Here is a 10,864-nt window from a genome sequence, read left to right on the forward strand (position 1 = left end):
CTAATAACTGCAGCGTGTGGGCAGTCGATGGTCAGTGAATTCTCAACCAGACCTAACAATATTGTGAAAAAAACTACAAAACAACGACAACGTATCGTTAACGACGTAACAAAAAAATAACATCAAAGACTTTCAGAATCTATCGTCGCCACAGCTTTAGTTTTGTATAGAAGTAAACGACGCTGCGTGACGTGTGACCGCGGCGGTCCATAACACGTAACTGCATGGTATAGGGAAGATCAGTTGAAGTTTTTACTATATTTTGTTCTCATCGTTTCCACACTAGCCGACCGTCGCCACTTTAATGGAAAACGGAAATACGAGTCGTGGAGAGGTGAAGCCAGAAAAGAGACCATCGTCATTTAGGTCAACATGTTATATTAGCCCGCGGGAATACGCCCATCTACAAGCATTTCGAGCATTTGAATCGTGGTAAAACGATAAAAGCTAAGGGCGTAAGTACCTCGCGCGCTTGACGTTTTCGTTTATTATAATACAACTCGATAAACGAGTGTCACGACATAATAATATACCGTCGTCACCTCCCCGCGCCTCACTTAACTAATATTCCGAAGGTATAAAGTTATATTTGAAATATTGAATTTTAGCTCCGCTTGAAATCCTAAGATAATTAACAATAATTGTTATACCTACTTAATTGTATGGAATTTATCATTTTATCATATTATAAATTATATGGAGTCTAAATTCGATAGAAAACGAATTAAATAATGATTTAAGGAATGACAATTGACAAAAACCATAAATTATAGTTTGAGATATTTAACCATAACCATGTAGGCAAAACATTTATAATATGTAGTATGAAATAATATTATATTTCAAAAGACGTCTGTGTATTCCAAATTATTTTGTACATAGTTCTGAGTTTCAAAACCATAATTTATATTTACTTCGGAAGTCACTACATATTACTTTTGCATGATATAATGGCATTATATACATCTTATATTACGAGATTAATTCATAATAAAGTACATACATAATAATATGTCATCATTGCTTAATTTCTGGGAACATTATACACACACATACCAAAGATATCAGTTTGAACTTCTATAATAATTGTTACAGTTATGGAATTCAAGTAGTCGACAGTAATTAATAATTTCACTTAGTTAATAATTCAAAAATATTTAAAAAAAAATTAAACTTCCAATTAGTATTTACCATAGTATAAGAATTTATAAATATAAAAAACAATCTAAGAAAATTATAATGTACAAGTATGTACAGAAAACTTTGATAATTATAATAAAACATCAAAATATTGAACGAAACAAAAAACTAAAAAAAATCGCTGAAAACGGTTTTTTTTTGAAAAATGTCTTTAACACAATTATTATAACTTTGAAATCTGAATATTTATAATTGGTTTTTTATGATAACAAAATAAAATGATGCATATATTTTTCATATCGAAAAATGCATAGATTTGATGAAATTCTGTAGTTATTAAAGCACCGGTCCCAAATAAAAATTGTTTCAAATTTATTTTTCTATGTCTAGAACCCTGTGGTTTCTCAACAATTCTTTAAAAATTGTTAATTAAAATGTCTATTCAGTATAATAATTTATTATAGTAAGTTGAGTAAATGTATAATTTTAAATTTAATATCATTGAAATATATTAGTATTGAATAATATGACGTGTAAAATAAATGGAAGACGAACTGTATTAAAATAGCATTATATATTAATAATAATAATGAAAAAAAGAATATAGGTATTATTTATAAATAATAATCGCTAGTTTGTCTGAAGAAATTCACTTTGATATAATACTAGAGTGTATTTATGTAGATACCTAGGTGGCTAGGTACCTTTAAAATAAAATTAACAAACAGAAAAAAAACAAATAGGTACCTATCACTGACGGACGTATACAATATTATAATAAACGACATAAACGTGTTCGTGTAGGACGAGGGGACATGATTCTTTTTTTTTTTTTGAAAATAGGTCAGTATATACTTGAAAGGATTAATATGGCTTACACATGTATGTTATTTCCACGTCAGTTTTTTTTTTGTTTTTTTTATGAACACCACTATTGGGTTTTAAACCCGGTACGAGTATGGTTGAGCAAAAAAGCTTTTCATGATGGAATATTGGTCGTATAGTTAAAAATGTGATTCTTATTTTGCTCTAGAAACTGGTATTTTTATTTTACGGGAGCACAATTCAAAATGATTTCTCCCCTCTTGATTAATACACTAAGAATACTATACTGCACCATACGATTATACCACGCAGCTCTAATACCTGTCCATAACCTTAACTCTTGCGTACACATTTCAGTATAGGGTTAGACTAGTTGAATGGGTAATTTCATCGAGATAACCCTGTTATATAGTATAGGTATGTTTTAGCCTTGTGAGTACCTAGGAGCTAAAAGTTTTCTTCCCCCCTCCGAAAATAACCCATCGTTATATAATTAATAGCACTGGAACTCTTAATGAGTTATAATTAAGCGCCATTTATTTTATTTTAGACGTTTTAAATTCTTTTAAAAGTTTTTAACTCGCAGGTCCGAATTCGTTTTACTAAATTGCGTGTAACATATTTTCGCTATACAAACTTTGCCCGTATTTTAACTTTACACATTTTTTTTTTTACATTTCTAAGTAAAAAACAACTACGTCCTTAATTAATTTTCTTAAAAAAATGTTACTGTAAAAAGGAATAGTAATAATAAAAACATCCTTACAAGTCCACGGAGAAGATAGGTGCGTGAATCTCTCCTTTAGTTAATTCGCGTATAAAGACAACGGATGGAGTGTTCACCCCGTCACGCCGTCACCCCATCACCGAGTGACCGACCGGATGCGAACTTGCAGCCCTCGCACCCACGGAAATCACAATTTTCACGTGGAAAACGTATAAACAGCACACGGCCGTCGCCGTAACGACATCCTTATATGTATTATAAAATATTATACTTTTATCGACGCGAATTCAACCCCTAAACACCTGCGGAACCGGCGCTGACGTCCGTTTAATATATATACCTAATATATATTTCAAGGTATATACCTCAATGACCTATATACCTATATAATATACAGAATATTGGCCGTTTCGGCGGTCGCCGCCGTTTACGCTGCACAGACCGTTTGGCGATAAAGTCCAATCTCTATTCGACGATCCCTCAGACCAAACAGTACATTTGCATATCGTTTTCGGGGTCGCAAGCGTCCACGAGTGCGTTACACAATATATATATTAGGTCGTGTTGTATATATATATATATATATATATATTACCCGTTTTGTTAGATCGGTTCGGTGTATATTATAATAATATAATATAAGCGTATATCGCCGGCAAACACATCGCCGCCACAAAGCCAAACACGAAACTTTATTTTGCATAATTTTGCATAAATATGGACTTTTAAATTTTACAAGTGCACTCTCAAAATATATGTTCATAAACTTCAAATATATTATGATTAGCATTAGTGATTATTCGTGATTTTTGTTTGATATTTGTTACAAAGCCTGTATGCCTGTTAAGTGTACCTACCTATATAAATATAAATTATATATTAATATAATATAGGCGCGGTGTATGTATAAAATAAAAATTCTTAATACGATATTCATATTATATGATGCGAGGTTATTTATATTTTAATATCTTGAGTCGTATAGTGTAGGTATGTTGATGCAGGGAATAAATAAATGGAAAAAAAAATGAATTTTCATTTTATAAATACGAATTAAAAAAACTAAACTGGCTATACAGTAGCTACTATACGAGTACACGACCATAATATTAAAAGGCCGGATTAAGTTAAATTATTAATAATAAATAATCAATTATCGTTGCGTTACGGCAATTGACGACATTTGGGAAATATTGTAATAGCGCTAATAAAAATATTAAAAAAACTCCGTCGCGTAAATTTCGTATGACAATTTTTTTAGCGCGAAGCGGATATTAACATAATGAAAAAAAATTGTAATTCTCGGACGTCATGAGAAGTTTATAGCCATATACCGGTATAATTATATATATTTATTCATCATCCGCATGCTGTGTGTGGTCGTTATGCACATCACAGGGATGATATTATTTATTCCGTAGCTGCGTCAGGTAGTATTATATAAAGTATAAACTGTTAGTACACAGTAGCCACGATGACGTCCACGTGACTGCGTACATATATATGGTAACGGATATAACCTGTAATTTTTTCATAATATTATAATCGTGTAATAATTTATTCTCAAAAAAAATAAATATTTTAGTATCTCCGTATACGTTTTATTCTTAAATAATAAAATGAAATGATACTTTACATGATCATTATAATAGGTATCTATTATTATTGAACGATCAGAAAACGTATACATAAAATGCTATTGGTCACTCGTTCGTGTATAAGTACGTTTCTATGGTGTTTACAAATAATATTATTCATAAGAACCATATCCCTTCAGATTTGTTATCCAATTAATATTTCGTGTATAATACCATTAATACCTAATAAATTGCTTATACAGTGTGATATTATACTATTATTATTATAGGTACACATAAAAATGGCATATTGTAATATTTTGATCATAATTATCGGTTATGTTTTTTAATATTGACAAAGTGTGAATAATATCATTAATCAGTAGTTGTCATATATTATATTAAAAAATAGTAATTATATAGTAGGTAGTAAAAGTTTTGAAACAAAACATAAATAAAATTAGGTTAGATTACATTTTATTACATTTTATTACATTTTATTACATTTTGCCATTTCGGTATTAAATTATTATTAAGTTTTCTAATTAATTGTAGCAAACAAAATGTACGTTTTAATAATACTACGCGTAGTTTATTATTCAGTATCACAGTACGAACCGGAAAATAAAACCTCGTCCGAGGGAGACTAAAGTTCAATAATAATATGATATTTAGTAAATATTAACAAAAATAATAATAAACGCCCTACAAGACTTTGATCGCGTTTTACTGGTTTCTGTCCGACCAAAGTATGGCATGGCACACATTGCGACGTCTTTTAGAGCAGTGACTTTTTTATGGAGGAACTGGAACGGTTTGCGCAACCCTGCAACTTACTGAATATAATATTATTTATTAATAACGTGTAGAGATTCGTGGAATCTGGACTTGGATACACGCGAATATTATATTTTTTAAATATAAAATATAATATAAATATAATTTAAATATTAAAATAGCAGTGAAATACCCTTTCCCAGAAAAATTATATTAATATGGCCCGAAAAATTTTTTTTACATACAACGCGTATGATCAGAGTCATGACCCGGAGACTCGGGTGACTAGATATTTTCGGTGATAACGGTAATTATTGTTATACCGAATGACGGTACATCGGCATTTCTCTAGTTTTAAATGCTGAAAATACTGGCCATCTTACATTTAGCTGGTGTCTTTTGAGTGGTTTTTATACATATCGGCAGGGCCCGTAGTGTGGAGACGATAGTGACCAGAAAACCTTGACATGACGTGGTGAAGAATCGTCCAGAAGTGTGATATTATGTTTCGGCTCAAATCACTCAGATGTGACTCAGGACAGCGGTGTTGTCTTAAAATATACACTGGCTACTTTTACTAACTAAATCATTTGGAAGAATTACCAATATTATACATATATTATATTACATGGGTTTTTAATAAGGACGTATTTTAGGATTTCGGATAACTAACTTTTGTATAACTTATACCGACAATATAACGAATCAATACATGTCGCGCGCTATCCGCGGTAATTGGACTTGGAGCAGCTCACGGCGTATATTATAGTATGGACGCAATACACGAGCCCGTGAAGTTGTTCTCTGATTTTAACGAGCAAAGGGGAAGAAAAAAATAGTACACCTCTGAATTTCATCAGAAGAAAATCGAAAGTCGAGTAAACCATTTAGTTTATAGCTACCTACTGATGTGTTAGCGTGTGAACATTTTTATAAAGTACATTACAATAATTTACGTCTAACCACTGTCGAGTTGACTTCCGCCACGCAGCTCGTAATCCGCATTAATTGTCGTCCGCCGAGTCTTTTAACCTCGATCCGTGCCTACAGTAATGGGAGAAACGCGTAGTAGGCAAGTACGTCGAGAAATCCACATCGGAATCGATCGCAATTCAAATGTCCGCGGAAAAAAAAATAAAATACATGTCACATTATGCGTGTGAAACTGTGCAGTATTCGAGAGTGAATAATAATAGGAGTGTGATGACGTGTAAGTCGATTCAACCGCTTTAAACGCTATACCCTGCAGTTATTAGGGTATATTAGGTATGTGACAGATTGACTGAATATACTGCAGGTGTGATATTATAATATTATGTATTATATTATAATATTAATAATATTCATATTACTATAACATTCAATATGGTTATTGTTTCCACTAGGACATGGGGAAAATAATATTATTAAAAACCACGACTGTCAGTAGGTATATCAATAGTCATGCTCACGTCACAATTTTGTATATGATATAATAAACATATTTTTTCTTTTCATTACTTATATACCATTCAAATCTAATAATAAATTGTGCTTATTGTTTTCGACTTAAATATATATTTATGTATCATTGATTTTTGCAGATTCGTCATTGCTGCACCGTCACATTCATGTAGATGATGAGGGTTTTCGCAGTATAAAATATGAATGTAATAATACAACAAAAAGCCCTGCGCTGCAAGGGTGAAAATTTGAAAGTCAATTGAAACGCTGATCACGTAAATCAGTTTTGACTATATAACAATAATTGGCCCCTTCGTATTTTTTTTTTTTTTTGTTGGTGCTAAGGCGACCGCGAAGACTGTTGTCGGCGGGGCGACGAGGGCGACGAAAAGTCTGAATACGAAATCGTCTGAAGGCCGACAAAAATGGTATTTTCCTTTTTTTTCTTGTTGTTGTTGACACAATGGATTTTAACTAACTCTCTTAACACTTTTTCCCCCCTTCCAATGTCTTTCTTTCGGTTCTGTACAAAACTTTGTTCGCACAAATCCCCGGGACTGCGCGGTGGTGAGGTGCAGGCGAAGAGACGACACCGGATTCGAACGAACGGATGAGGGAAATAGTAACTTCGTCTACGGAATGAAAAAATAAATAAATATTTAAGCCACTGCTTGTTCGACGGGCGCGGCGGGTCGGCCACGGAGAAAATAAAGAAAAAAACGAATGAATAATTTATTGCGCACAGATTAATATTTACATTTTCATCGGTGGCGCGAGTCGGATTCGAAGCTGCAATAATGAAAGAGAATCGGTACGGGGCTCAAGTGTCGTGGCAATAAAATTAAAACAATACTGTGAGAACGAAGGGACAGCCGTGAAGTGGAGAGGAAAAACGCATTAAATCATTAATATAATCAGAGATTTAAATTTACCCGATTTTTTAAAGCCAATGGATTGTACACGAGGGAGCTGGACGGTGGCGGCGGCGGCGGCGTTGTTGTTATTATTATTATTATTATTTTATCTGCAGTTTTTACCTTTTTTTTTTTTTTATTTTGTTTGATTCAACTTCAAAAGTTTTTATTTTACATTTTTTTTTTCAAAAATAATTACTTGCTCATGTATCTTCGGTACCTATAGAAAATCATTAAATTAAAAAAAAAAAGTTTCGTTTCGTTTTAAAAGATTTGTATAACTATTAAGTATTAACTATAAATTATTATACGTAGGTTAGGTAGGTACTTATAATAATAAAACAAATATAATATCATCTTAATTCCCAAGACTTTTAGCCCCGAGACGAATAAACCAGTATACCTATAGTTATACCTACGTGATGAAGTTAGTGCCCTGACTTATTACTATATAATAATATAATGAGTACCTATTATTACTATTGTCATAAAATATATTCGGTCTTACTTAGGTAAGCCCGGGAGCGTATCGGTAATGTTTCTTAACGAATTCAGAAACAGAAATTATAGTAAGTAAATCTATGTCCGTGAAGTTAGCCCGCCAACTTTGTCCAACGTATTCGAAGAATATACCAATAGGTTGAAAATTCATCGTAAATAATTGAAAAACAAAAAATATGAACATTAGATATCATTCCTTGCCCCACAATAACCTGTGGGTTATGGCCTATGGGTATACCATTGGTTTTTTTACCACTTAATTATATTATTAACAGTTATAAGTTTAGTTTTAGGTTTCAATTTGTAGCAAATAGCCATGGGTTTTAAATTGTAGAATGCATATTCAACCTACAGCCGAACCAATGCCTGTAAAGTCTTTAAAAAATAAATAAATAAATAAAACAATTTCCCAAAGGAAAAAAAAATACCAATCGGTTTGCAAATTCTAAAACCTATTTGAAGTTATTTGCATGATATAATTATTTGTGTGATTCCGTACATATTCGTTAAGAAAAATTACGATTACAACTGCTTACACTCCCGTTCACTGACCAACTATATATGATAAAAACGGTAATAATACTATCATTATTAGGGCCCGGATTTAAATGCCCTAAAAACCGTCGAAAAATGTCCATAAAAAAAGTATTTTACTGCAATAATTCCCTTTAAAATTGACTTATAAAATAATTTGTTCAATCCAATGTTTTACTAAGGTACCTAATTTAAAATAATTTACTATACATTTATTTAAAAAAATAAAAAATAAAATTTGATGAAAATTTGATTAGAAGTTCAGTGTGTTTATAAATTATGATCACGGCCTACAAAAGTTACTATTGGATACATGTTTTTCCCTCTGTAGAGGCCTAAATGGGTGAATAGTTAAAAGTAGAAATTTTGGACCAAAAGGATATCCCCCCCCCCCCCTTGGAAGACTAATAAAATCCACTACTGACATCATATGATATACAATTATACAAATATGCATTAAAACTAACAACTACACCTAAAAATGCTAAAAAATTATCGAAAAATGAATAAAATTGAAATATGCAATAAAATGCAACATAAAAGTTTCGCTGTTGAAGTATCTGTTTCATGAAACAAAATATGCTCTTGGAAAGCATCGTCTAAGATCACTAAAAAAAAATGCACTTTGCATTGAAATCCGGGCCCCATATACTCATTACATTTTAAAGTAATAGTTTATTATTATTATTAGAGCGTGAAGGTGTGGTAGATATATACATAAAATACATTACACTAAATTTAAACTCGATAAAATATAAACGCATAGTGGTAAAATCTGCGTTTCATCTTCTTCCTACTTCAATAATAATAATATTATTATAATGCTCGAAGGTACATGGTTTTATCGGGAAAAGTTTCGCAGTTAAATAATCGAAACGAAACGAATAATGGTAATAATATTATTAGAACTTGAAAGTTGAATACTGATGAGGTTTACTAAGGTATATAGGCACTCGCCTGTTATATGTTGTTGTGTTAAGTTGAAGGGTATGCCATATGCATCCAATACTAAAAATATTCAAACCAAAATTAAAGACAAATTATTAACCGAACTAAAAATTAACCGGAAAAAAGAATGTTTCAGAATAGATTAAAATTAATTAATAATTTTTTTTGTGTCTATGACGAGTATAATTTTATATTTTTAAATTATATCGTAAGGATTAAAATTGTATTAAAATATCGGGGAGGACAGATGATGAGCAGTCCGCTCAGCACCTCTCCCGACTACGCCACCTTCGTGTTAGTTATTTTACAATGTGCCTAAATAAAAATACCATGCATAATCTTTAAAGATAATACTAGGTTTTCATTGTTGCATTATTGTTTAATTTGTTTTGTTGATCACTATCTGTGGCATTTAAGTAGGTATACCAAATGGAAGTAACAATAATAGTATCTTCTTATATTATTTAAAGTACAATTTTGGAGTAAGAAAAGCTTATAATTGCGTTTAAAAGTATTATTTTGCATAATATGTTTGAATTAAATACATACATACATTATATTTGTGTAAGACAGTTTATTATATTATTAGGAAATGTAGTATTTTATGGATATTACGATTGGGTCTGGGCTGTGAGACGATGAGTAGTGACTAGGATATTCCCATTGCTCTCTTCCCCTCTTCGTATGTCGCTTCATTCAGTGATGAGGATAATAATATATATGCTCAACTTTGATGAAGGTATTGCAGCTATTGCATTTAGCGGGCATGCACATCTCTTCATTAAGTATTTATGAGTGAGGTGTGTACGAATGACCTATTCTGTGGTGGGTAAATCAATTGAATTGATTAGCAAGCTATAGTGTGATATACCTAGATATTATCAATTAAAGATAGTGCAGAATAGTGCGACAATAAGTTTAGTGAACGTGTACGTTTGTGTCAAATTGTTGAAGGTACAAACAAATATAATTCATATTATAAATCAATATAACGTTAAAAAAAATCATAGATTAAACAATTTCTTATTTATTGTAGATATATAATTTATGCCTTTTATTAATTTGACTAGTTTACCTCTTACTAATATTTATACGAATACCATTAAGGCATTTGTATAATGATATTACTATGGTTTGTTTCATAACAAATTAATTTTCGAACATTATCGAGCATCTTAATATATGATTAATTATTATTATTACCTATTATGAGATCAGAGTTGACTGAGTTGACTTGTTATAATGTTTGCTAGTAATTTTCTAAGACTGCAGACAGATATTTAAATGTCGATATTTTGTGTAATGACGTGTAAACGATTCGAACAATATTCAAAATACATATCGCTCAGAGCACAATAGGTAATTATCGATGAGTACGTCCTTTGCACGTGACGAGTGAAATTCTGTCGCACAGACTTTGGTGCGTTGCAAATAAATTGCGTACCTATATATCTGTAGTAGTCCATATTATACATAAT

This window comes from Acyrthosiphon pisum, chromosome A1 (assembly GCF_005508785.2).
Source record: "Acyrthosiphon pisum isolate AL4f chromosome A1, pea_aphid_22Mar2018_4r6ur, whole genome shotgun sequence".
Lineage (NCBI taxonomy): Eukaryota > Metazoa > Arthropoda > Insecta > Hemiptera > Aphididae > Acyrthosiphon > Acyrthosiphon pisum.